Raw genomic sequence first — 27,847 nt, 5'->3', positions numbered from 1 at the left:
CATCTAACCCATCACGGCACAAACGGGTTACAAAATGTTTCGATTTAGGCTATAAAAATGGATTTTATCAAAGAAAACGGCACTTCATTTGATCACTGGGACCCTCAGGAAGAGAAATAAGAGCAAGATATCAGAATGTAAGTCATAATTTTACCTTCAGATGTGAATGTGTAAAAACTGTCATGGCGGAAAATGTTTTTGTTGTTGATTGCTCTTCTCAAATAAAAGCATGGTATTTGTTCTCTGTAATAGCTATTTTAAATCGGAAAACATAGTTTGATTACCAAGATCCTAGTCTTTTGAAGGATGTATGACACTTGCATTTTCAAGAATGTTTAATGTTACGACGTTGTATTTTTAGTTGTCACAATGAAATTTCCCCTGATGTTGATCCCTGTACGGGGATCGCAGCCACAAGAGGATTTATTAAAGGACACATACTTGAACACATTTGATATTTTCTAACAAAACAATCTACGACGCTATCATTACTTCATAAATCATCATTATAAAGAGACACATCATCTTCAGAAGAAACTCCACGGGCTCAATGGCATAGGAAGAAAACACAGTGTTGACCACATGTAGTGGAAAGGTTATCTTGTACTTGTTTGATGCTGTAGTAGATCTTTGATCCAGTTTTGCTCAAAAACTGTTTAATAGATGGGGGAAATGTGAAAATCCGGGGGGAAAGCCGTAGGAATCAAAAAAAGTTTAGATTTTTCTTCCTCCTCCAATGTCAAAGCTAGACAATGTCACCCGGCATGTGTTTAGGATGGGTACTGACAATAAACATGGCCGGGTCGCTCCTTCCATTTCTCAATAGGTAGTTCATCACAAGCCCATACTCCACAAAATTGTTTTCCAATCAAGCGGCTCATTAGACCTTCTAACTCTTGGGAATTCATGTTTTTGCTCAACGATCCTTAATATCTTAATAATAATCCACTAAGACCTGTATTCGGGCATTCACTTCCAAGATTGAATCAGAGCATGCATAAACAATCATACTAACTGTACAAGCTAAAGGTGTACGGAAACTTATTTCCAGCCTGAGGTTACCTTGGGACACCACAGACAGATATCCTGAGGTGTCATCATCAGGTGATAAATTGAACGCATACAATGTGTAACCCATTTCTGTCAATAGGTAAAGAGAGATCTTTTAGATGCCTCCCGGTAGCCAGGAATAGATTGTAAAATTCTCACACGATATGTTATTAAATTGTGGTTGGAAAGCCTTAGCAGGGACCTGCCGACCGTCCTGACAGAGAGCTACATACTCTGCATTGAAATGTTGAAAATTAAAAGGGTTTTTATGTAAGCTGCCCGTATTAGAGGCATGATCAACCAAGCCTATAACGATGTAGCGGGGTAAAGGGCCTAGAAACAGATTCTTGACTACAGATTCTACTTCCCACTGGTATGCTAAACGTTTTCATGGTAATTCTCTGGAGAGGGGAAAGGGAATTTCCTTTCATCAAAGCCTGTGAATCACCCAGACGAACGGCCGGAGATACAGACACTTTTTTAATAAAAAGTGTAGCCCCCAACACTTTTAAACTAAAGTTACCGTCTTGGGCAGACATCAGACAAAACTCATCCTTGGCCCTGGTTAATTTTAGCCTTAAATCAACTGAATTTAAGAGTAAACGTTCTTGAAAGAAAATGTCCGAGTGTATAGGCCCTAGCAGATGAAACTCTCGAGATTCAGCACAGTAGCGAGCACATGCCTCCAGTCCTTTGTTTTCACCTGTGCTGGGGTCTATGTCTTCCATAGATGCTCCTGCAGTATCCTTGCTAAACAGCCCGGGGCTGAACTGTGTCTTCAGAGTGTCTTCGGAGTAGTTTAGTAAACATTCCAGGATAGCCCTATAAGGATAGGTGGCACTGCTTTGACTGATTAGGCGTTCACCCAATGTCACATCCACTTGGGAGAAGATGGTCGCCAAGGGGTAATTAATAAAACTCACTTTGGCATTGTTTGCAATATTAGTACCATCTCTTTTGGTGACTTTGAGACGTAAATGCACCAAGGTGTTGTTGAGGTCCAGGTAGTTGTCACCGTGGCCTGGTATGAACAATTCTGTAGGACCGTTGTCTGTAATGGCCGAGAATGGGGCTATATCCACATAACTGGACCTCTCTATTGAATGTTGGGTTAAGGGGGCCGTGAAAAGATCGAGCTCTGTCTTTATAGCTTCAGAGGACATGCGGTGTAAAAGAGACATGTTGCTTGTTCTTTTAGAAAATACTTCTGAGTATTCTTTTTGACGTTTTTGGTCCAGACCTACTCACTTTACGTCGCCTTCGACTTACTGGGTTTCTTTTAACGGTTAACCTGCACTTTTTAAGGGCTGGCCTGCATCTTGGAGGTCTCTTTTTTGGTCTTTGAGACAACAGCATAAAACCCGAGCCTTCTTTATGCTCGGGATCTGATGAAGCCCGTCTGGTCATAGCATTGGATACAACCTCACAATTTTGGCCGCTGATTTTAAATGTGGTTTGGCTATGCTGAGGCCTCTCTTCATAAACGGTAAAACCATCCTAAAGAGGTTACGAAATATACTTTCTATACCCCCGAACCGTACATGGTACGGAATCCATGATAGCTGGGTAATCCATTACCCGCTTGATCAACATAGAAACATATTGGTTAGGGTCGAGATGGTGGTTGTGTTCCATAACCATTTTAATTTATTTGTATTATGTTTATAAAATATATATATATAATACTAATAATATATTATATATGTAGAGAGGTTTTGGTGGGTCTAAAGTGGAGTTTTACAATCGTTTTACCATAAGTAGATTCGATATTTTCGTTCTGATCTGTTTTAAGCTCAACCAGAATGTTTTCAATATATTTCTTGCTTACAGGTACATAGTGTGGCTTGTCATAGTTAACATTGACTACATCACCATCCTTTCCCTGTATATGCACTGTTCTCAGGAGGGGCACATACAGTGGGGAGAACAAGTATTTGATACACTGCCGATTTTGCAGGTTTTCCTACTTACAAAGCATGTAGAGGTCTGTAATTTTTATCATAGATAGACTTCAACTGTGAGAGACAGAAAATTACATTGTATGATTTTTAAGTAATTAATTTGCATTTTATTGCATGACATAAGTATTTGATACATCAGAAAAGCAGATATATATTTGGTACAGAAACTTTTGTTTGCAATTACAGAGATCATACGTTTCCTGTAGTTCTTGACCAGGTTTGCACACACTGCAGCAGGGATTTTGGCCCACTCCTCAATACAGACCTTCTCCAGATCCTTCAGGTTTCGGGGCTGTCGCTGGGCAATACGGACTTTCAGCTCCTTCCAAAGATGTTCTATTGGGTTCAGGTCTGGAGACTGGCTAGGCCACTCCAGGACCTTGAAATGCTTCTTACGGAGCCACACCTTAGTTGCCCTGGCTGTGTGTTTCGGGTCGTTGTCATGCTGGAAGACCCAGGCACGACCCATCTTCAATGATCTTACTGAGGGAAGGAGGTTGTTGGCCAAGATCTCGCGATACATGGCCCCATCCATCCTCCCCTCAATACGGTGCAGTCGTCCTGTCCCCTTTGCAGAAAAGCATCCCCAAAGAAATATGTTTCCACCTCCATGCTTCACGGTTGGGATGGTGTTCTTGGGGTTGTACTCATCCCTCTTCTTCCTCCAAACACGGCGAGTGGAGTTTAGACCAAAAAGCTCTATTTTTGTCTCATCAGACCACATGACCTTCTCCCATTTCTCCTCTGGATCATCCAGATGGTCATTGGCAAACTTCAGACGGGCCTGGACATGCGCTGGCTTGCGCAGGGGGACCTTGCGTGCGCTGCAGGATTTTAATCCATGACGGCATAGTGTGTTACTAATGGTTTTCTTTGAGATTGTGGTCCCAGCTCTCTTCAGGTCATTGACCAGGTCCTGCCGTGTAGTTCTGTGCTGATCCCTCAACTTCCTCATGATCATTGATTCCCCACGAGGTGAGATCTTGCATGGAGCCCCAGACCGAGGGTGATTGACCGTCATCTTGAACTTCTTCCATTTTCTAATAATTGGACCAACAGTTGCCTTCTCACCAAGCTGCTTGCCTATTGTCCTGTAGCCCATCCCAGCCTTGTGCACGTCTACAATTTTATCCCTGATGTCCTTACACATGTCTCTGGTCTTGGCTATTGTGGAGAGGTTGGAGTCTGTTTGATTGAGTGTGTGGACAGGTGTCTTATACAGGTAATGCGTTCAAACAGGTGCAGTTAATACAGGTAATGAGTGGAGAACAGGAGGACTTCTTAAAGAAAAACTAACAGGTCTGTGAGAGCCGGAATTCTTACTGGTTGTTAGGTGATCAAATACTTATGTCATGCAATAAAATGCAAATTAATTACTTAAAAATTATACAATGTGATTTTCTGGATTTTTGTTTTAGATTCCGTCTCTCACAGTTGAGGTGTACCTATGATAAAAAAATTACACACCTCTACATGCTTTGTAAGTAGGAAAACCTGCAAAATCGGCAGTGTATCAAATACTTGTTCTCCCCACTGTAACTGTCTCCTACCCTTTGATAGGATATGATGTCAGTATACACAAATATGTTGTAAAACCCTGCATGTATATACGCAGGGAATGGGACTAATTTATCTCTCACATATGTCCATTTATTGGAACTCATTCCCAACATGTAGGCTAAATTACCACCGGTCTTTATACCCCATCAGCATCCCCTGAGATTTGTACACGTTTATGAATAGGGTTGTGGTTCAAGAGTATTTCCATACTGTTCGGGGTTACGAGGTCATTGAACTCAGAGATGATCCTCTCTACAGTTCTATAGAACCCTTTTTTAAGCTTTAATACCTTTGGGGATTCCGATATCCTTTTGCAATAAAAATCACGGTCCTTATCCTTGATATTATACCAACTATGGGGGTATGTAATCTCGCTGAGGACTACTTCCCAGGCCTCTGATAACTTTATAGGCTTTGTAAAAATTGGTTGTATATTTCAAACTTTGGTTGTTCGTATATATATGTGCAGACTCATTACTGGGGAGAGTCATGTAAAATCCATTGTGCTCCATATGCACTCCTGTGTACACGCGAATGATGGTGTTTTAATCATGCATGAGGGTTTAAGTTAACCCCCACTGCCTCCACCACCGTGTCCTCTAATACCCAACTGTTGAACTTTTGGAGCCAGTTTTTCCAACGGACCAACATCCATTTTTTACACTTTTCTCTCTTTTGATCCAGAATCTCCTCCACATAAAACACTTTGTCTTTACCAAGCTGTACCTTCTGGAGTTCCTTCTCATAGGAATAAAAGGAACCCTTAATGAGCTCCCCGTCGTAATATTTTAACTTGTAGACGGGGTATACATGGTAGACATTCGGCAACTGTGAACAACTCATCGCTGTAACCTTGCTCATATATATTTTTTAAATCCCTCAACTTGGATATACGTACCAAGTCCCCCACTATGAATTTAAAATCAATTTTTTTCTTACGCCGAAGGGGGAACAAACCATAAAGATTTTTAAAGACTTGAAAAGAGTTTTCAGAAGAGACCTCGGAGGGCTTCATCCGTATACTCTTATGGTAGCTGTTGTTGTACCCCATTACTAAATCTTGAACTATATCCACATACTGTATCTATGGGTGTTGTGAGCCGTAAAGTATTTCCACATCCTCTCCTTCAAAGTTCTGTTAAAGCGTTCAACAACTGAAGCTTTCAAATCCAAAATGTACGATATTGTGCTTCTTCAAGAGTTTCTGAAAAGTATTATTACATTTTTTTTTACCGCCGTCCGTCTCCTTCCTTCAAGATGGAGTCAAAGGCCCGGGGGACCTCTGCCCCACTCTTATTTTTTAAGACCCTTACAAATGCTATTTTAAAGAAAATATCTATATCCGTTAGCATGTAGTGATTTCCATCATTTCTATCTGCAAGAGCCTGCATGTCACATAGATCCGCCTGAAACCGGGACAAGGGATGAGTAGAAAAAACTCTATTTAATGGAAAAATTTTCGCACAGATTTATGCAGAGTGTAAGCAACCTGCTCTGCAAACCATTCATTCACTTGAGCAGCGCCTAACCTGCTACCTGTTTCTTCGGCTATAGCTCTCTGGAACCTCTCCAGAGAGGGGGTATAATAAATGTTTTTCAACATCTGCTCCAGAGTCCTTCTTGCCTCTGATTTTCAATAACATTATTGAGCCCCTTTCAAATAACGAGAACATTTCATTTTCATTTAGCATTTTATTTTTGCAAAAAAAAAATTAAGTATTACGCATCCATACAATTCAGGATACATAGCAAGATACTTGTCCCTATTTTCTCAATGACCCATGCAACACCTTGTATACTTAGTTTACATTTACAGGCTTATATCGCTGAATTTTTAAAACACATACATCCGTTATATAAGTATATAAACAACAAATATCATACATGTTACAATTCAATTATGTTTCAAACAAATAAACTAAAATCTTAGACAAGGATGTTTCTAGTTCTTCAGAATCATCCACAAGACGGGATACCAGTTGTGTCCATTGTAGAGTCTCCCCCGTATGTCTTACCTGACTCATGATTTGCTCCATGTTTAGCACACGCTCTGCATTAACCCCTTGTGGGTTGTGTAGAGCAATATATTGTTCATTTTATTTTCAATAATTTGCTGCATAACATTTGTAAATGTATGAATTAAAAATGTATTTATTCTCTCTAGCGTCATATGCATATTGCTTTACATCTAAATAAAAAATATATATTGTTCCTCATTCTCTTGGTTTATTGAGCCAGAAAGTCACCACATCAGCCACCAAAGCCTGATTTCTTTGAGTTTCTCATGGATGTAGATCACCTCCTTCAGTTCATTTAGGAAAGCATCGGTTACACCATAAAACCTTGGAATAGATGACTCAAGGCCCATAGACTCCAGGGCTCTGACTATTAATGGTATAAAGCGGCAGGACCACAGTCTTTTCACCAGCTCCTCAACATGGTTGAAGAAGTAGTACCGGGGTGGGTCGTATAAACACGGAGGTCGTCGTTGGCTGGGATGACTGATCTCACAACCATGGCATTGTTCTCTTAAATATTCTCCAATCACCACATCTAAAAGTGTGGCTACAGAGGCCTTGATGGTGCCCAGAAAAATAGTACTGACCACCCCATCAAACACATCCTCAGGCTGTGTACATGTAGGGGATGTCAGGGGGCTTGCCTGGAGGGAGTAGAAAGGAGGTATGTGAGGCATAGAGTCCTTAGGGTCTGGTACCCATGACGTATCGGAGTCCTGATATGGTATATGAATATCCATGGTATATGCTGAAATTAAGAACCAGAGGCTTTATGGTCACCCCTTTTATTGTCGAACCATTCCTTTGGTATCGGGGCGTGGTTAACGTAACAGCCACGTACTTAGTTCTTTTCAGGGGATGACCCTTCTGAGGATGACCCTTCTGGGGGTTCCTTTGAATAATAATCCTTAGGATTCGTACATATCATGCGCTTCCTTAGTTGAACAATACTCTGCGGTTGTTGGCTCTGTACAAAAAGATCATCCACTAGCTCTAGCATTTTCAATTCCATTACATCCCAACTTTTAAAAAGAATAAGCATATGCAACGTAAAATCCCCAGTGAGGCCACCTTCACGGATGTTATCGTTGTGGGTTTCCTCGTTGCTGATATAGAACTCCACACCCCCACATGGAAGTCCATTCTTTCTTTTATTTTCACCCTATGAAATATTCTTCCTGAGGAGTCAGGGGCACCTTCCCAACGGGCCTCGTAGCCAGTCTTCAAGCCTGTAGTCCACTCCTAAAGTCTGGTCTGTATATTCTTCTCCTTTGGCTACAGTATAGAGTTTCACTCTACAGGCAGGGTAATCAAACAGATAACCCCATAGCTGTCCATTAGACATCAACACTTGATCTTTCAACACAGTTGGGGGCAGTATTTGGGGTATATACATATTTAGAAAACGCTTTTTTTTGCGCATCATATATTGATGCTTTATACTCTTCCCTTTCTCTATGTTTTAACCGGGGTCCTGCTTCCGTTGTTACGGTCATCACGTGTGTGTCAGTGATCACAAAATCCATGTTTAATTTCTTCTTTAGTGTTCTGGGGTTTATCGAGGTCGCTCGTAATGTTCACAGATCTTACTTATCTTATCTTACAGATCTTACTTATACTACGGCTGTCCAATACCCCTGGACATTACTGTTTCATATACAACAAGCCCGGCCCTAAGTTCACTACAACAGGGGGGGGCCATACTCTTTGAAAAGCCTTAACATAAACAGATGCACTATCTGGTTAAATAAACACTCACTCGAGAGCGTGAGAACGGAAGGACAGAATGTACATATATGGGCATAAGCACTCACTCATACCGTGAGAATGGATGGACAGGATGTACATATATGTGCGTAACCACGTAACCCATAAAATAGGTCATAAATCACTGCTTTGACGGATGCCGTCAAATTTGTTGAGGAGTCATTGATGGACAACTATATTCAAATATTGTCTCTGATTGTCAATCAATTTTAAGTCAGGACTGAGGCTGGACCACTCAGGAACACTCCACACATCTTGGAAGAGCCATCCTGGTGCGTTTTTGGCATACAAAATTGTGTCATTGTCCCGCTGAAAAATGTACCACTATCCCAGGATTAGGTTTTCAGAAGGCTGAGGCAGGTTTTCTTCAAATGTTTTACCTGGGCTTTGCACCTTTAATATTTATTTTGATCCTGACAAACTCACTAGTACTAGTACTAGTAGTGATAAGCATACCCATAACATCATGCTGCAACCACAATAAAAAACAATGGATATATTCTGTACATAACATGTGTTTATCTAAGAATTTGGTAGAATGTTATTCAAAATGTTTCACCCCTCTGTAATGGCTGCCAAAGATGCTTCCACACAGATTTAACTTTGGGGTGTAAAAGCATACGCAATCAAGACATCTGTGTTTTATATTTTTAATTTATTTGGAACATTTTCTCTCATTTTTCTTTCAGTTTGGAAATGTGGAGTAAATTGTGCACATTGGTCAGAATAAAGTCTAATTAAATCCATTTTTTTATTTAATTTGAAGGCAGCAAAATGTTAAGACTGTGCAAAGGTTGTGTAGACTTTCCCCAGGCACTTTATATCCTTAATTCTTGTCACACCACTGTCATTGAAAAAGTGATCATTGTCATATCATTGATGCAAAGTGTTATATTTTGTATTACAGAACTATCCTCCTCCATCATCACCACCATCTCCCTTTATCACAACACGGTGGCAAGGGAATCTCTGTGGTCCTCCAATACCTGCCCCAACTTGTTATACAAAGAGAAAAGGTGAGTGAAAAATATAATCTTTCAACAGTGAGCCTAGAGGTCTGTGTGACTTTGAGTAAAAGTGAGAGTAACTAACAGGAATAGTGTCATTTTATTGAGGCTGATGCTTTCATCATACTAGTGGCCTGTACTTAGCAGAGAGGAGGTTGTGTCCTACTTGTCACTGACCCACAGAGCAGATATGTGTCGTGGACATCCTAGGCCAGCGATAGTCCTGCAGTCCACAAAAGCCCAGTTCAACACCCCACGCAGATTGAACCAGCCTTTTAGCCTCTCCATGTGAAGCTCAACAAGGGCTACGTCAGCTAGCTCTTCAGGCAGAAGGAGGCCAAAAAATCTTTATGAAACCTACAAATCATATCCTGTCCAGAAACATCAGTGGATTAGTACACAGAATATTTGTCCATATTGGTTATACATGTTCTCCCTACTCTTCTGTTGACATAATGGGCTGCTGGGCTAAGGAAAGCTCTTTTTTGTTGGTCGTTACTAGACTCCCATTAGTGCTTTTTCGTTGGGCCACTCTTAGTCGGCATAAGCCAATTAAACTCAACTCCATGGTGGAGTTGACCGGCAACTAATGTGGGCGGACTGGATCTCCAACGTCACATACAATTAAATAAATGTAATGGTAAGGCAGGTTTGGAAAGGAGAGCTCACCTCTTTGCTGTGCTATGGCCAAGATGTACCATAGGGGGGAGCAGCTGGTCAATCCAACTCTGTAATCTCAGGGCCTCTTTCACTACCATGAAAAATACTTCAAGAAGAGCAAACACACGCATGTTGTCTTTACGAAAAGTCCTATTCTAGTTTTTAAATTACAATGTAAATCTGTTATGTTGGCTAAAAAACATCAGATCCTTCTCAGGAATCAGGGCTACAAATAGCGTACTATTACCGCTAGTTACCGTAGCTACAATACTGTAGGATTGTTAATCTCAGTGTAATAAAAACCAGTTGAAGGAGGTAATACAACTAGTGAATCTGGTTAAATATAGAGGAGGCCTGATACCTCTATCTACATGGATCTAATTTTGAGTGTCTAGACTCTAGAGAGAGAGAGCGACGTCTGCAGAAAATGTGTCTGTGCGTGCATGTGTGTGAGCTTGCATTTGTGTCGGGTCAAACAGGTGCAGGAGGTAAAAATGAGGACACTTGGCATACTAAGGTTTATTGTAGAATGAATGAAAGTTCATATACAGCAGTTACATCTGGTGTATATTTGATCAATGTCTATTGGATCATTGTTATCAAGTAAACATATAGACTTTTAACCTTTCATTCAGAATTGTTTTGCAAACAGCAATACAAATCATACAGATGGGAAGAAGACTTGAACATTCTTAGGTCTCCTTGTCCTGGGATTTACTATGATCTTCTATTCTTAGGTCTCCTTGTCCTGGGATTTACTATGATCTTCTATTCTTAGGTCTCCTTGTCCTGGGATTTACTATGATCTTCTATTCTTAGGTCTCCTTGTCCTGGGATTTACTATGATCTTCTATTCTTAGGTCTCCTTGTCCTGGGATTTACTATGATCTTCTATGTTGCGTCATAGAGCAAAACAGAAAACGTGTGTGTTTGTGAAAGTCTCAGCTCAAACCTTTCAGATGTTACAGAAGTTTTTGTAAGAATAGCCATTTTTGGGATTCGCCCTTGTCTCACAAACACTGTTCTAGTTCAGCCCCGTCAACCGCACATGCTAATGGTTGGTATTGGTAGATGCAAAAGAAATGGACAAATCCAATGTAAAAACAGGAGTCTGTAGCTCAAACACACAATATTTAAGAGGGGTTAGAAGCACTAAATCACACCAGCGTGACCGTGAGACTCAAAAAAGCTTTCCCACAATATTCTGAAAATCTTGCTTTAAGGTTGTGAACACAAATGTGAACTACTATATTTATCAAACAGCAATATTGGTCATTCATTTTAATATCACTTTATTGTAGGAACAGTGACCTAAAAAGCTGCTTCATTACATCGTACGGTAGAGTTCATGCTCTGATGAAATGGTCAAGCCTTAGTACTTTATTGACAGAGTCAATTCATTTAGATTTTCTCAGATATCTTTGTTTTAGCAATGACAGAAGTACTCATTAAGCACCGTTGTTGGTTGGCTGTGTATTGCTTTAACATGAACTGGAGTTAAGGTAGCTGGATCTGCAGCTGTGCTCCAGTACTCAGTGCTGCTGCAGCTGGTCTAGGTCACACACCTGGGCAGAGCGGTTCGGGTTAGGAGAGGTGATCCACACTTGGCAATTGTGCAAACTAGTCACACCATAAAAAAATGAGGTCTTGATTTTAAATGTGTTGGTATAAAACAATACAATATAGTGCTAAAATAGTGTTGACAAGTACTATTTATACGGACTCTAAATACTTTCGACCTTCACTGAAATTTCTATGCCGGTGGTTCTAGAAGTCCAGAGGTTGGTTGAGACATAAAGTCATTGTTGATATTATGAAATTGTTCACTTTGTAAAGGGCAGCAGCAGCAGCGGCCGGAATCGCAGGACTCCTGGACTTGGGAGGAGATTCTGGACTGCAAGGGACCATGGGCACAGGCTGGAGAATATCGCCGCCCCAAGGCTGAGCTGGAGGCAGCGACAGTTGAGAGGCGGTGGTATGAGGCAGCACGGCGGCGCGTTGGAAGCCCGAGAGGCAGCCCCAAAAATGTATTGCGGGGAGGCACACGGGAGTTTGGCGAAGTCAGGTAGGAGACCTGCGCCAACTCCCCGTGCTTACCGTGGAGAGAGAGGGACTGGGCAGGCACCGTGTTATGCCGTGAGGTGCACGGTGTCCCCAGTGCGTGTGCATAGCCCGGTGCGGTACATTGCAGAGCCTCGTATCAGCAGGGCTAGAGTGGGCATCGAGCCAGGTGCCATGAAGCCGGCTCAGCGCATCTGGTCTCGAGTGCGTCTCCTCGGGCCGGTGTACATGGCAGAGTTGCTGCCAGAGTCTCCCGTCTGCCCTGAGCTGCCGGAGTCTCCCGTCTGCCCTGAGCTGCCGGGTTCTGCCCTGAGCTGCCGGAGTCTGCCCTGAGCTGCCGGAGTCCGCCCTGAGCTGCCGGGGTCTCCCGTCCGCCCTGAGCTGCCGGGGTCTCCCGTCCGCCCTGAGCTGCCGGGGTCTCCCGTCCGCCCTGAGCTGCCGGAGTCTCCCCTGAGCTGCCGGAGTCTCCCCTGAGCTGCCGGGGTCTCCCCTGAGCTGCCGGAGTCTCCCGTCCGCCCTGAGCTGCCGGAGTCTCCCGTCCGCCCTGAGCTGCCGGAGTCTCCCGTCCGCCCTGAGCTGCCGGAGTCTCCCGTCCGCCCTGAGCTGCCGGAGTCTCCCGTCCGTCCTGAGGTGCCGGAGTCTCCCGTCCGCCCTGAGGTGCCGGAGTCTCCCGTCCGCCCTGAGGTGCCGGAGTCTCCCGTCCGCCCTGAGGTGCCGGAGTCTCCCGTCCGCCCTGAGCTGCCGGAGTCCCCCCTGAGCTGCCGGAGTCCGCCCTGAGCTGCCGGAGTCCACCCTGAGCTGCCGGAGTCTCCCGTCCGCCCTGAGCTGCCGGAGTCTCCCGTCCGCCCTGAGCTGCCGGAGTCTCCCAGTCCGCCCTGAGCTGCCGGGGTCTCCCAGTCCGCCCTGAGCTGCCGGGGTCTCCCAGTCCGCCCTGAGCTGCCGGGGTCTCCCAGTCCGCCCTGAGCTGCCGGAGTCTCCCGTCCGCCCTGAGCTGCCGGAGTCTCCCGTCCGCCCTGAGCTGCCGGAGTCTCCCGTCCGCCCTGAGCTGCCGGAGTCTCCCGTCCGCCCTGAGCTGCCGGAGTCTCCCGTCCGCCCTGAGCTGCCGGAGTCTCCCGTCCGCCCTGAGCTGCCGGAGTCTCCCGTCCGCCCTGAGCTGCCGGAGTCTCCCGTCCGCCCTGCCGGAGTCTCCCATCCGCCCTGCCGGAGTCTCCCCTGAGCTGCCGGAGTCTGCCCTGAGCTGCCGGAGTCTGCCCTGAGCTGCCGGAGTCTCCCCTGAGCTGCCGGAGTCTCCCCTGAGCTGCCGGAGTCCGCCCTGAGCTGCCGGGGTCTCCCAGTCCGTCCTTAGCTGCCGGGGTCTCCCAGTCCGTCCGTGTCCGTGGCTGGGGTCCCCGGTCCGAGGTCGGCGGCACTGGGTCGCCGCTCTAAAGAGGCCACGGAGGCGGGCTAAGAGGCGCACAAGGACTATGGTGGGGTCCACGTCCCGCGCCAGAGCCGCCACCGTGGACAAATACCCACCCAGACCCTCCCCTATGGGTTCAGGTTTTGCGGCCGGAGTCCGTACCTTTGCGGGGGGGTACTGTCACGTTCTGACCTTAATTCGTTTTGTTTTGTCTTTTGTTTTAGTATGGCCAGGGCGTGAGTTGGGTGGGTTGTCTATGTTAGTTTGTCTATGATTTTCTATTTCTGTGTTTTGGCCCGGTATGGTTCTCATTCAGAGGCAGCTGTCAATTGTTGTCCCTGATTGAGAACCATATTTAGGTAGCCTGTTTTCCATTGTGTTTTGTGGGTGGTGTTTTCAGTCTTTGTGTTTGAACCAGACAGAACTGTTTTGGGTGTTTCTTTGTTGTTCAGTGTTCAGTTTTGATTATTATTAAAAATCATAAGCACTTACGACGCTGCACCTTGGTCCTCACCTTCTTCCACTGACGACAGCCGTTACAGCATCCCAAACCGCATCCCAAACGGCCGGTGCACCAAAAGCAACTATCAAACCCCAAAAGGTAAGATTCATAAGTTTAACAAGTCTGTCCAATAAGTTGTTTTATTGTAACAGGTTGAATGTTTTAAGCTAAATCCACAAATATTATCCCATTAATTAGTGGTCTCACTCTCTCTTTTGGAGAACCAGGGCTGTGTTTGTAACCCCAATGTTATGTAACTAGTTACGTTGACACGATATACGTCCCAGCAGTTTAAACATTATTTAACAGGTTTTCTGTTGTGGCTCCAAGGCCAAAGACATACTTGAGATGCGGATGCTTAACTTGGACTTTTGTATAAAATGTGCATTGTTGTCAAAGGAATATTTTTGTGAAAATTTGAGTTACAAGTATGGATAACAAATTAGGAACCCAGGCTCAGAGGCCTTAACAGACACAAACAACATTTCACATGTTTGACAAAGCAAAGGCAATAAAGTACACTTGGGCATAAACAATATCCAAATGTATGCATTCTGTATGGGATATCGATATACATGGAGGCAGTAATGTATTCTTGTTTAATACAGTTTTTGTATGTAGCACATAAAAAATGAAATATGAGTTACTCTGCTGTTGTTCTGAATTCGTTTTTTGCATGTGCTACCGGACTACCCAAAAAGTGTCGACATCAGTTTGCCAAGTAAGTTCTCGTGTAAACTTCACAAATCTGTGACATCTTTCACTTCTCCTCCTCTCCCCTTTTCTCACGACACGATAAAATCTATCTTCCTGCTGCTGTATCAATCTCTGGGACTTACTCTTTTTCTCAGAAGTAGATCTGAGCCTGTATTCATAGTGTCTCAGAATAGGATCAGTTTGTCCTTTTAGATCACATGTGATTGATCACTTTCTCTCTATTTGACAGTGTCTTTGTCGCTGTATTCATCTCTGTGTATTTGGCTTTCTTTGACTGTTTGTATCTGCCTCACAGGAAAGGACCATTGGAGTAATTCAGAGCGCCCACACTGCAGACTCAGAGACAGTGCTGTATGTGTCCTTACAGGGATCTCCGTCCACTTTATGAATCTGAAGACTGTTTTTATTAGCATCTTACTTTTCTATTCTTTGTTCATTACAACGAAGAAACAGCCTGAAGTTCCAACTGTCTAAAAGAAAACATTTAGGATTCTGTTCAAAGTTAATGTCTCTGGCTATGGATTTGTAATTAAGTAGATGTTTCAAATATAAAAACCTTTATATTGAGCAGGTATTACTCTCATACGTGCTAGTATTGCACCAATGCTATGCATTCTGCTGCAGTAGCCTAATGTTATGATTATTGGATGTGTGCAACATGTATTGATGATAAATAAAAGCTGTAAAAAACATTTAATTACTTCATGTCTACGTACTGTCATCTTATCACAGGGACCAGAGAAAAGTGTGTGTGGTATTTCCTTGTTTAGCTGTTGAGTTGGAGACTTAATCTCACTGTTTAAACAAACATAATCAAGCCTGCTCTCCACTATTTCACTTCACATTGCGGAGAGCAGGGACATTCTGTAACACTGTATATAAAAAGTATTTGATGTTAACCACAATATTAGTCTACATGATACACACAAAGATAACGACTGTAGAAAACAGCATGCACACCTTTATCATTTGAATGGGGTGATAAAAACATACCTTTGCTGGTTCTTCGGTTCTCGACGAGTGAACAAGACCATTTCCAAATTTTAAACTGCGAGTCCCTCAACTTGACGCTGAAACAAAACCGCAGCGCTACCACAGACCACGCCACAGGCAGAGAGAGAGAGGAAAATAAAGTGAAAAGGCATGTACATTTGTCAGACATTACAAACCCCTCAACTTTATTTAAACTCCTGTCATTGCATGTATGTCACATTGTTTATTTATGTGTCCTAACAAAATAAATTGACAAAGTTGACTGCAGTCGTTGATGGTGGAATTCGGCATCAGAAAAGTGTACTTGTGACACGTTCGCTGGAGTAATTACCGGACCAAGCTGCAGCGCGATATGGTTTCCACATATCGCACAAAACGATGTGCGTTCCACAAACAATAAAGAAAGAACGAAACAAACAACGAACCGTAACTAAGAGTTGTACCATACACTAACTCAAAACAATATCCCATAAAACACAGGTGGGAAAAAAATGCTCCTTAAATATGATCCCCAATTAGAGACAACGATAGACAGCTGACTCTAATTTGGAATCATACCAAACACCAACATAGAAAAACTAAATTAGAACCCCACATAGAAAATAATAACTAGAAAACCCCCCCAGTCGCGCCCTGACCTACCTACCATAGAAAATAAGGGCTCTATATGGTCAGGACGTGACAACATGTCATTTTTGTTCATAGTTAGACTTTATTTTACAGTGGTTATTACCTATTCACTTTGTAATGATTACAATTTGGTTTCTTTGAGATTTATTGAAAAAATCATCACTACGTATTTGATATAGTAGCTGACAAACTCTTTCTTTGGCATTGCTATCATATTATTTCCTATTAAATAAATAGGAAACACTTTAATTTACACTCTTGGGTAACACTTTATTTTACAGTCCCCTAAACACCAGTAGAAACAGGACTGTCAAATAAAGAATGACTCAGTTCACTTAAATCAAGCATTCTATGTACTCTGTTTATCAACATGTTCTGGTTTAGAGAACACGTTCACAACAGTCCTAAGACATTACATATATCTGGAATGGTAAGTGGTTATCCTGAAGAGAGATGTGCTGAACATTTCATAGAATCTGAAGATATTCTAAGAATACTAATAAATGTACAAGAAATATGAATGCTTGTTGCCGGAGCATAATAAAACGTGACAGTGAAAACTATAACTGAAAAGTAATGCTGTCATTTAATCCATGATGTCTGTTTGAGCATAGTACAAATAATGTATATCACTCATAAATATACACTTGAACAAACAATGTAATATCTATCAATGTAATATTAGGATTACATGAAACACAACAGCGCTCCTAAAATTATTATTCTATTTTATTTGATTTGAAAGATATTTGAAAAGAGAATGAAACAATGATATTGTGATCAGACCAATAGTAGTATATTTAGTTAAACACATATATAATATATAGTTAATCCTATGTACAAAATCTAATGTAACTATGGTTGAAGATATTATTTTTTATATTTCTGCTATTCTCATCATTTGTAGCATTTGTAATCTCATAACTGTATTTATTTATATTTCCTTCTGACAATATAATTGTTAACTTGGGCTCATCCATTTCTGTTACTATTGTTACACCAAAAGGAAATCAACAGCAGTGGCAAGAACCATTTTAATTTACATTTGTCATTCTTTCATTTTCCACAAGCTTAAAATCCATACAAATAGCTTTTTGAAAAATAACAATTATTAAAAGCCAATCATAGTACTGTACACAAAAGTCCCCTATATCAAACATTTGGTTAAATACTTTACCAAACATTTTTTTTGAAACGTTTAGCAGACACTCTAATACAAAGTGACTTACAGGAAGGAGCAAGTTGCTTAAAGGACATCGACAGATTTGTCACGTAGTCGGCTCAGGGATTCAAACCAGTGGCATTTCGGTTAATGGCCCAACACTATTTTATTTTAGGGGGTGGATCAGCTTTAATATGCAGATAGATTGTTGCTTCCATCAATGTAATTGTCTGCATCATTTCCAATCCCCCATATATTTTTGGGGTAAATATATATATATAAATATTCATACATATACACATAAATACATACATACATATACACACTTTTTTTAATAGAATATACCTATTCCCAGCAAACCCTACCACCTCTCCCCAATTGGAGTAAACTAATAAACAATAACACTTAGGCTTCTACCTTCAGCTCATACATATTATACACACTTTACAGACAAAATCCATTTTACAATAGTTATATTTTGTTTGTTTTTAGTCCTTCCTCTATTTCTGATGTCCATCCAGTTTGATTTCTATTTTTAACTGCTATTGAACCTATATACATTTTACAGTCCCCGTATGCTTTACGTTGGTTATATTGTTGTTGTTAGTCCCACCCTTCAGCTCCATTCAATCCGTCCCATCTATCTCAACACCAATCATTTTGGACTTCTATTTGCTATATATTTTTCAACTGTGCTGTGATGCTTCACAAAAGTACTGAACCTTTCTATTCTCATAGCTACTACAGATTGTAAATTAAAGAAACATGTTTGCTAAAATAATGATTATATTATTGATCGATTGACTGTGCCTTTTCAAATCACCCAGTATTGTTATCTGCAGCTTTAGTTCTAGGTAAATGTTGCAATTCCTCAGCCATTCCTGGACCTGTGACAAAAAACGAGCTACATATGGACAATACCGAAATAAATTATCTAATGACTGCGTCCTCGCAGCAGAATCTGCAGAGCTGGGAAGAGTGTATCCCCCATATCAATAACATTCTATTTGTTGCAAGAATTTTGTATCATCATTTAAATTTAAAAATTAGAAGTTTTGAATCAGGCGTCGTTTTGCGTGTGAATTCATAAACCATCGTCCGTGGAGTCGGTTCATCGAAAATCTCTTCCCAACTATTTTGCAATTTATATGGCACATCTGTAAATGTTTTGGTCCCTAAATTAAATTGGTACTTATTTTTATTCATCACAATTTTCTTTAACCATTTTTAGTATTTAATGCAGGGCCGACAGACAAGTTGCTTTCCCCCCCTTCCACTTGCATGTTCCATTTTTGTAGTAATGCTGCAATTAGTTGGTTGTCATTTTGGGTAGAGCAGACATTTCCATATGTCGCATGTGTGACATAACTCCACCAGTCCAACTTATGATATCATTTACAAAAATTATACCTTTTTAAACATTTTAGCAATTAGCATATTTTAGTCTTTTCAGGTTGATTAAACTGAGATTGCAACCAACTTTCTAAGGCTTGTTTTTTTAAAAAAACGGTACATTGTTTTCAAATAACCAAATGTTAAGGCCCAACACTCTTAACCACTAGGCTACTTGCTATGATTGGTTAAGTACTGTAAGAAACATTGAAATATAGTTCACCTTGCACAAGCAATTCATTAAACAATGCTAGATGGAACATGTGTGTGTGTGTGTGTATGTTCGTGTGTATGCGTGTTTGTGTGTGCGTGTGCGTGAGTGTGTGTGTGTGTGTGTGTGTTCTGTGTTTGTCTGTGTCTGTCTGTCTGTGTTGGTTATCTCGCTCTAATGATGACAGACAAGGCAAGCTATATCACAGCTAGTCAGCCATTGCTACTTAATGTATGTGAAATGTATTTTATTTCACCTTTATTTAACCAGGTAGGCTAGTTGAGAACAAGTTCACCCAACTGTAGCTTCTGTCTCTTTCCTTCCCACAATGCATAGAGCCCCTATAAGGGCAGGGGAAATTATCCTTATACTGCTGCTGTTCCATCTCAAATGAGAGGAGCCTTCTTCTAACTACATTTGAATGGCAAGTTACTCACACACTCTGTCTAATGTAGTGCTAAATGTTCAAGGAACTCTCTCTCACAGGCATCCCCCGGTCATCCCTTCAGACACAAACAACGCACGCACGCACACAAACACGCAAACACACACACACACTGTTTGGGGTCGGAAAGCCCTCGTTGTGAGTAAGACAGGGAAGCCCAGGTAGGGGTAGAGAGAAAGCACTATGGACAGTTAGGTGAATCAACACAGATACAAAGGAATAGAAACTGTCTGACTGGTCCTTCCTAGACACCCACCTTCTAACTACATGACCCACCATCACATTGCACAATCCCCCTGTGGTTACGAGTTATTGTGTCACTTATAGTCCTACAGTATTAGGCAATGACATTCAACATGACATTCAGATCTTTTGTTACTTTAGGCTACATTAAAGCAAGTAAAAGTGCTCTTTCCTTTTCCAATGTCAAGGAAGAGCATGAGGTGACGCAAGACATTATTGCAACATGAACAAGGTGAGAGGAGCACTTAATTGCATCTCTCAAATGGAAAGTCAAATGGAACAGTTGTTATGCCCACAGCCACCCCAGCTAGCAAATTTGGTTCCTTGGAAGTTGTGGGAACATATGTTCTTGGTTTCACATTGGTTGAGGGAACAAAGCCTCAGTGGTGTAAAAAATACCCAATTGTCATACTTGAGTAAAAGTAAAGATACCTTCATAGAAAATGACTAAAGTAAAAGTCACCTAGTAAACACTACTTGAGTAAAAGTCTGAAAGTATTTGGATTTAAATATACTTAAGTATCAAAAAAAAAATGTAATTGCTAAAATATACTTAAGTATCAATAGTAAATGTATAAATCATTTCAAATTCCTTATATTAAGCAAACCAGACTGAAAAAGTTTCTTGTTATTTTAAATTTACAGATAGCTAGGGGAACACTCCAACACTCAGACGTAATTTGCAAATGAAGCATTTGTGTTTAGTGAGTCCACCAGATCAGAGGCAGTAGGGATGACCAGGGATGTTCTCTTGATAAGTGAGTGAATTGGACCATTTTCCTGTCCTGCTACGCATTCAAAATGTAACGAGTACTTTTTGGGTGTCAGAGAAAATGTATGGAGCTAAAAGTACATCATTTACTTCAGGAATGTAGTGAAGTAAAAGTTGTCAAGAATATAAATAGTCAAGTACAGATACCCAAAAAAACTACTTAAGTAGTACTTTAAAGTATTTTTACTTAAGTACCGGTAAAACTGAGCGTTTTTTTAAAGTCCTGAGAAATTACAATTTCACCTGTTCTGGGAATGCTTATTTTTTAGGTTGCAGGTAGGTTCTGAGAACTTTTTACTCTGGTTCCTTGAAAGTTTTCCTGTGAGGTTTTATGCTCTGAGAACAGAAATTATATGTTATTTTGAGGTTTTTCAATAACTTCCTTAAAACTTTCACTGAATGTTCGAATAAGTATTTTAATAACACTGATAGCTTATTTGGGGTAAAAAAAATATTAAAAAAAATAAAAGTTTACTCCAAGCACAGACAGGACACACAGAAATGCACTTCCTTAGGCATTAATCATATAAAATCATCTTTAAAAAAAAAATTGTGACAAGGCATCAGTGAGATTGGAACTTGTAATTTTCGGGTTCTTTATCCATGGAATTAGTCCACTGCACTACCAGGATGGAGCTAGCATGCCATTTTTTTTTACGCTTGCGAAGCTGATCATTTTAGTCTATTTTAACAGAGCCCAGCTCAAAGGGAACAAGCACTCATGAAGATCAGGTATGGCAAATTAGTGGGCACGGCCAACACACTGAACAGGATAGAGAGTTTTGTTGACGCTGAAGGGAATTTTTTTAATAACATTCTTAGAATGTCCTCTGAACATTACTAAAGTTTTCATAACGTTCTCTGAACAATTTGAGAACATGACTTTAAATAGAACCATCACAAAACCTGTAGAAAACCTGTAAAAAAGTTGAAGTACTGAAATTCCCACAGAAGAATGTTGTTTCTTAACATTCTCTGAATTATTTGAGAAAAGTCCCAATGTCAAACCAGTTGTATAACATTCCTAGAACAATACCAAACATTTAAATGAAATGTAACCACGTTTGAACCTTTAGGAAAATGTTTTGTTCAAGTAATGAAATACCAAGAAATTGTATTTTTGTTGTCAAGTTCTTAAATGTGCTGAGAATGTTCCAACGCAACTATCCTGCACGGGAAGGTTGTATGCAAAATAACTTTAGGACAACCACGCTCTCACCAATCTCTAAGAAACATGGTTTTCAGAATGTTAAGTGCTAGTGTAATATCCTTGCTTACATTTGGAGATGTTGGCCAAACTACTAATATAATGCGGCCGACAAATTCGACTATGCCAAACAATTGGCAAAAGACAGGTCATTCATTATAACTATAGCCTGTAGGCCAGTAAGACTGACGTAATATCTATGTTGATAGGCATCTAGTCGCATGCGTATAAGGTGGTCAATGTGTCTACAATGAGTCTAGGCTACAATTTAGTTGTTTTTTTGAAAAACGTAAATGCCTCAAAACAAAATATTGGTTTCTGCAGGCGAGTTTCCTTGTTATTTTGACTCGCTTCCTCGTCGAAACCTAGGTCCCCACTGAGTCATTGACAAGAAGTGCAGCCATTTTCATTATCTCGATTTGAATCATAAATGGAAGTAGACTGTTGGCTATTTCCCCAAAATTAGATTCGACTATTTCTTACATTTAGAGGGCAATATAACAAAACATGTATTCACATCATTCAATATCTCCTCGTTATTTTTGATTGAAATGTTATCAAAATGAATTTTGATTATATTTTATTTGCACAAGGGAGGAACCCTAAATGATCTTATGAGCAGAGTCTCACCCTTTAAAACAAACTCAAACATGTATTTGCACGTTGTCTCAAATCATGTGATAATATTCAATCTATTATTTATTGACCATCTGCTAAACAAAATTATTGAGAATCCTCGACTAATACAAAGCCTACTCACAATTTGTGATAAAGAATATGGTGCTGCTGTTTTTTCTATTGTAAAAAAAAACATGAAATAGATTTGTTTCAAACCAGCCATACCTGTCTCTTTTTCAAACACCCAGGTTCAAGTCAATATTTAAACCTTTTTTGGGAACAACTATGGCTGTGTGAAACGATTCCAGGGATATTTCTAATCTGCTATAGCCTATCTATTAAACTTTGACATAACATTACTGACATAGGCTGTAGATTAGTGAATCACAGCCTACGTTTGGCATGATAGGCGTAGGCTACTACATCATGAATACATTATGCAGCAAAAATAATAGTAATAAAACAAATAAATAAAATATACTATTTATTTTGTGTGTTTTTATTTATTTTTGGGGGGGGGATTTTTTTTTATTTCCAAGTATCCAATAGCCTTAATGATTACAGGCCTATTGATAATATTCGGTTATTCTTGCAATATGATGTTTCTCAACAGGTCAACACAGAGTCACGTCCTCAAAAGTGTCTGTAATGATCTGTTGCTCTTGGATTAAATTCCCCCTTTGAAATGTTGACTGCATTCGTATTTACCGTCATCACCCAGTTTATGTCGCCACATTGTGCGGTGTGAGTGCTCAGAGCGCGTACGGTTTGCACGCAAAACCAGTCGGTCACGAAGCGCAGCGCGGATTGGTGGGCTCTGCTCGAGCAGCCTTGCAGACCACCTTTGGGTGCACGAGCTCTGTGCAATACTCATGCAATGACTTCTTTTACCAGTGATGAAAGAAGACTTTGGGCAGGTTTAGGGTCGTGTTGAGCTCCTCATCACACCTGTTTCTACATCCCATGAAGAAGAGCTTGAACGTGTTGCTGTGCAAAAATACATGAAAATGGTCCAAAAGTGGATGCAGACACTTGTTTAACTGTTCTTTTGTCAATATAAATCAGACTTTTTCATATTACTATACTGTAGTACGTTTATTCCCTTCAGATTATCTTTTTTAAGTAATCGATTTGATGTTGCCAGAATACTTGAACTCTCACAGGTAAAAACTCAACTTGTCGTGTTTGGAGGACAAAGAATGCTGAGTTGCATCCAAAGAACACCATACCTACTGTGAAGCATGGGGGTGGAAACATCATGCTTTGGGGCTGTTTTTCTGCAAAGGGACCAGGACGACTGATCCGTGTAAAGGAAAGAATGAAGGGGGCCATGTATCGTGAGATTTTGAGTGAAAACCTCCTTTCATCAGCAAGGGCATTGAAGATGAAACGTGGCTGGGTCTTTCAGCATGACAATTCTCCCAAACACACCGCACGGGCAACGAAGGAGTGGCTTCGTAAGAAGCATTTCAAGGTCCTGGAGTGGCCTAGCCAGTCTCCAGATCTCAACCCCATAGAAAATCTTTGGAGGGAGTTGAAAGTCTGTGTTGCCCAGCAACAGCCCCAAAACATCACTGCTCTAGAGGAGATCTGCATGGAGGAATGGGCCAAAATACCAGCAACAGTGTGTGAAAACCTTGTGAAGACTTACAGAAAACGTTTGACCTCTGTCATTGCCAACAAAGGGTATATAACAAAGTATTGAGATACACTTTTGTTATTGACCAAATACTTATTTTCCACCATAATTTGCAAATCAATTCATTAAAAATCCTACAATGTGATTTTCTGGATTTTTTTTCTCATTTTGTCTGTCAGAGTTGAAGAGTACCTATCAGGAAAATTACAGGCCTCTCTCATCTTTTTAAGTGGGAGAACTTGCACAATTGGTGGCTGACTAAATACTTTTTTGCCCCACTGTATGCAAATATAAATTAATAAGACATCTTCAATAAGAAATAAAGTATTTAGTAATTTATTGAATCTCTAATTTGTACTTTCTTCCCTTCAAAAAAAAAATCACAAACGATATCAGAAACTCTCCAACGGAATGATCTAACAGAGAAAAGGGATGGTGACCATGCACCTTGCTTGGCCAGGTGAGTAGGCTAGCTAGGCTACATTACATAAATCAATTGTATCAGAATAATAAAGTTCTAAACATCAATGTTTTTTTTTAAATCAGAGGTTATTTATAGCCTATTAACAGTCTGAAAGTTATCCATGCTAACACATTCACTTTTTAGCCCCTATGACAACAACAACCACGACGACTACACCAATGACCACAACCATAGAGCTAACCAACTACAACTGCCAAGTCATGCAAAGGTAGAATATTTGACATTGTCAACATCACAATTATTCTTATCATTATATAAATGCCCTCATATCTTTGATAGGGTTGATTTGGATAATCAAAGTTGAATTTTCCATTATTGAATGGGGTTGAACATTGTAAATGATTTATCCCAAATGTCTTCCGTGTTTGACTTGTGTTTTTGCAGTGGGAAAGGTGGAACCTAGTGCTCCTGTGATTTGATTGTTTGGGCCCCATTTGGCTGCTGGCTGTGGCCTCCTCTTCAACATCACCGTATCCCATTGCAACCCTGAGTCCTGCATTCACTCACCAATATAGCCCCATGTACCCATTCACTCACCAATATAGCCCCATGTACCCATGAAACACACACCCACCAAACAAAACAAGAGTATTGAACCAACTGATGTAAATATGCTGACTTCATTTTTCTGTTAGAATGTACACTCTATGACCAAAAGAATGTGGACAGCTGCTCGTTGAACATCTCATTTCAAAATCATGGGGATTCATATGGAGTCGGTCCCCCCCTTTGCTGCTACTCTTCTGGGAAAGCTTTCCGCTAGATGTTGGAACATTGCTGCGGGGACTTGCTTCCATTCAGCCACAAGAGCCTTAGTGAGGTCGGGCACTGATGTTGTGCGATTAGGCCTGGCTGTAGCGTTAAGATTTCCCTTCACTGGAACTAAGGGGCCTAGTCCGAACCATGAAAAACAGCCCTAGATCATAATTTCTCCAACACCAAACATTACAGTTGGCACTATGCATTGGGGCAGGTAGTGTTCTCCTGGCATCTGACAAACCCAGTTTAGTCCGGTGGACTGCCAGATGATTAAACGTGATTAATGCGTTTCCACTGCTCCAAAGTCCAGCGGTGGCGAGCTTTCATATAATTTCCACCACTCCAGCCGATGCTTGGCATTGGGCATGGTGATCTTAGGCTTGTGTGGGGCTGCTCGGCCATGGAAACCCATTTTTGGAAGCTCCCCACGAACATTTATTGTGCTGACATTGCTTCCAGAGGCCGTTTGGAACTCGGTAGTGAGTTTTGCAGAAATGTTGCAACACTCACAGAAGTGTTGCAGAAATGTGACAAACTTACTTTTTGGAAAGGTGGCATCCGATGACAGTGCCACGGTGAAAGTCACTGAGCTCTTAACGCCATTCTACTGCCAATGTTGGTCAAATGAGATTGCATGGCTATACACCTGTCATCAACGGGTGTGGCTGAAATAGCCAAATCCACTAATTTGAAGGGGTGTTCATATACCTTTGTATATATAGTGTAGTAACATTTTCATATACATTTCCATATTTCCATTTTAAATTAATTATAAAAAATATTAAATCAATATTTTTATTTGTTCATTTAAAACGTTACAATTATTTTCATTTAGAACGAAGCAATGCCCACATTACAAAAGACAGTACATTTTCCTTCTTTAATATGTCAAACATGAGTCCTGTTATGATGTATGCAGCCTAGAAAATTAGTAGTTGAAAAAAGAGAAGGTCCACACTTTTGGGAGTTTTCTCCCCTAAAAGTCCAACTGAGTTTGTGGTTAGAAAGACAAGTTTCTCTTATTTTTCTCTTGTATTCAGGCCGAGAATGGCAACAACATCCTATAGCCAACAACAGACTTTCCTAATCCTGGTTAGTGTTTATTATAAAGTAATTACAAGACAGCCCTCCCCCCCATTGTTTGAGTGATTACAGTTTTTAAATAACAATTGAACATATGACATTCACAATGTAGTTAGTGATGCTTATAACACAGGTGATTTATGTAGCTTACTACGTTTGTCTATTCTTCTCACAGGCACAGAGAGACGGAAGACGGTGCGACGTCTCTACTATCAACCATTTAGTTTGTTCTATTACATACATTTTTACTGAGACATTTGTTCCGTAACACCATTGAAATAGTAGAATTCTCGCTCTCTTCATTTAATCAACATAATAGCTTTATGGCAGGTTTGTGTAGATGTTTCAGTCTAATGACGAGATATGTATTGCTTATAGCTTAGTTTAAAATGATGTTATGAGATACTTTTCTCCTTCTCATGGCCTGTAAATTAAACCAAAGACAAAAGCTCTGCAGTGAAACTTCAATAAAACCAAGGTAACATTTTCTAACTCAAATTGTTGGAATTCTTCCCGATACTCATATTTACTTTCTTCCTAGACTTCTATGAATGTTTGGTAGAAATGTGCCATATAAAGCAATATTTTGGAATACTTGAATTATTGAACCATAGTGTACGTATTTGTGTGTTCTTGTTACTGTAGGACCATGTTAGAGTGAACCTCTATCTCCGTTACTCTCTATTAGTAACCTCTTACAAATTTGAATGAAAAGACAGAAATGGTAAAACCACATCGATTTTTATTATGTTTTATTTACGACACTCAAATTCTACTCCTCAAGCGCCGAAGGCCGTTGCACAAACAAAAGACAAAAAAATAAGACTTGAGTCGAGGTTGAACACACGTTCCAAAACTCAAGAGGTGGAAGGAGCTTTGTAAAATAAAATTAAAAACACCTGCGCTGCTTTGTACAAGCGAAAGATGGTCCTAATATTACATGTGAAAATGTTTCTAAAATAGTATAACTTTCTTCCCTTTAACTGCAACACAGATATACAGTAAGTTCCCTATACCGAAAGACCCTCTTACACAAATGTATTATAATACTGTCATGTCTTGTTATATATAGGCATTCATTTATTTATTGGCAATGTACATTTTAGGTTACCCCATGTTAGCTACAAAAATTATTTTTTTGTTTTCGATTGTTGAGGGTGGCACAAGGAGTTACTCCAGACACATGAATGCTGAATACACACAACACCATTATTATTTGTATTTATTTAATTAGAATTCCCATTTCCAAAATATCTCTCAAGTTTTAAGTTTGAGACCTGCACCTAAATATGTATAATTCTGTGATACCATTTTGGGGAAATAATCCACAAAGCTTTGGACTTTTTGACTAGAAGTGATAGCCCTTTAGACTGTGTAAATGACAGTGTCCTCATATCTAGAGCAAGTCTTTACAGTATACAAACAAAGACAGTTTACAGACATAGTGACTGCCTAAGTTAACTTCTGTGTCCACTTTCTGAAACCAATAAATGTTTTTATAAGGCAA

At 40.6% G+C, this 27,847-nt stretch overlaps 1 long non-coding RNA gene across 2 annotated transcripts in view; it reads left to right on the top strand.

Moving 5' to 3' along the window:
- The window catches only part of LOC110528460 (uncharacterized), a 29,301-nt gene extending 4,283 nt beyond the window's left edge, over positions 1 to 25,018 (top strand). The window contains exons 2-5 of one of the 2 annotated variants that reach the window (XR_002474258.3): positions 9,264 to 9,372; positions 24,411 to 24,474; positions 24,622 to 24,706; positions 24,883 to 25,018. This is a non-coding gene — a long non-coding RNA (uncharacterized LOC110528460). Of the gene's footprint in view, positions 1 to 9,263; positions 9,373 to 14,016; positions 14,085 to 14,686; positions 14,707 to 14,997; positions 15,138 to 24,410; positions 24,475 to 24,621; positions 24,707 to 24,882 lie in introns of those variants that run through there. The other variant, XR_016497425.1, reaches the window with a different exon arrangement.
- The last annotated feature ends 2,829 nt before the right edge of the window (positions 25,019 to 27,847 follow it).

Source organism: Oncorhynchus mykiss, chromosome 7, assembly GCF_057628025.1.
Source record: "Oncorhynchus mykiss isolate SJ-2025 chromosome 7, ASM5762802v1, whole genome shotgun sequence".
Taxonomy (NCBI): Eukaryota; Metazoa; Chordata; class Actinopteri; order Salmoniformes; family Salmonidae; genus Oncorhynchus; species Oncorhynchus mykiss.
The sequence above is the reverse complement of the archived record's forward strand: the minus strand, read 5'-3'. Positions and strand labels throughout refer to the sequence as shown.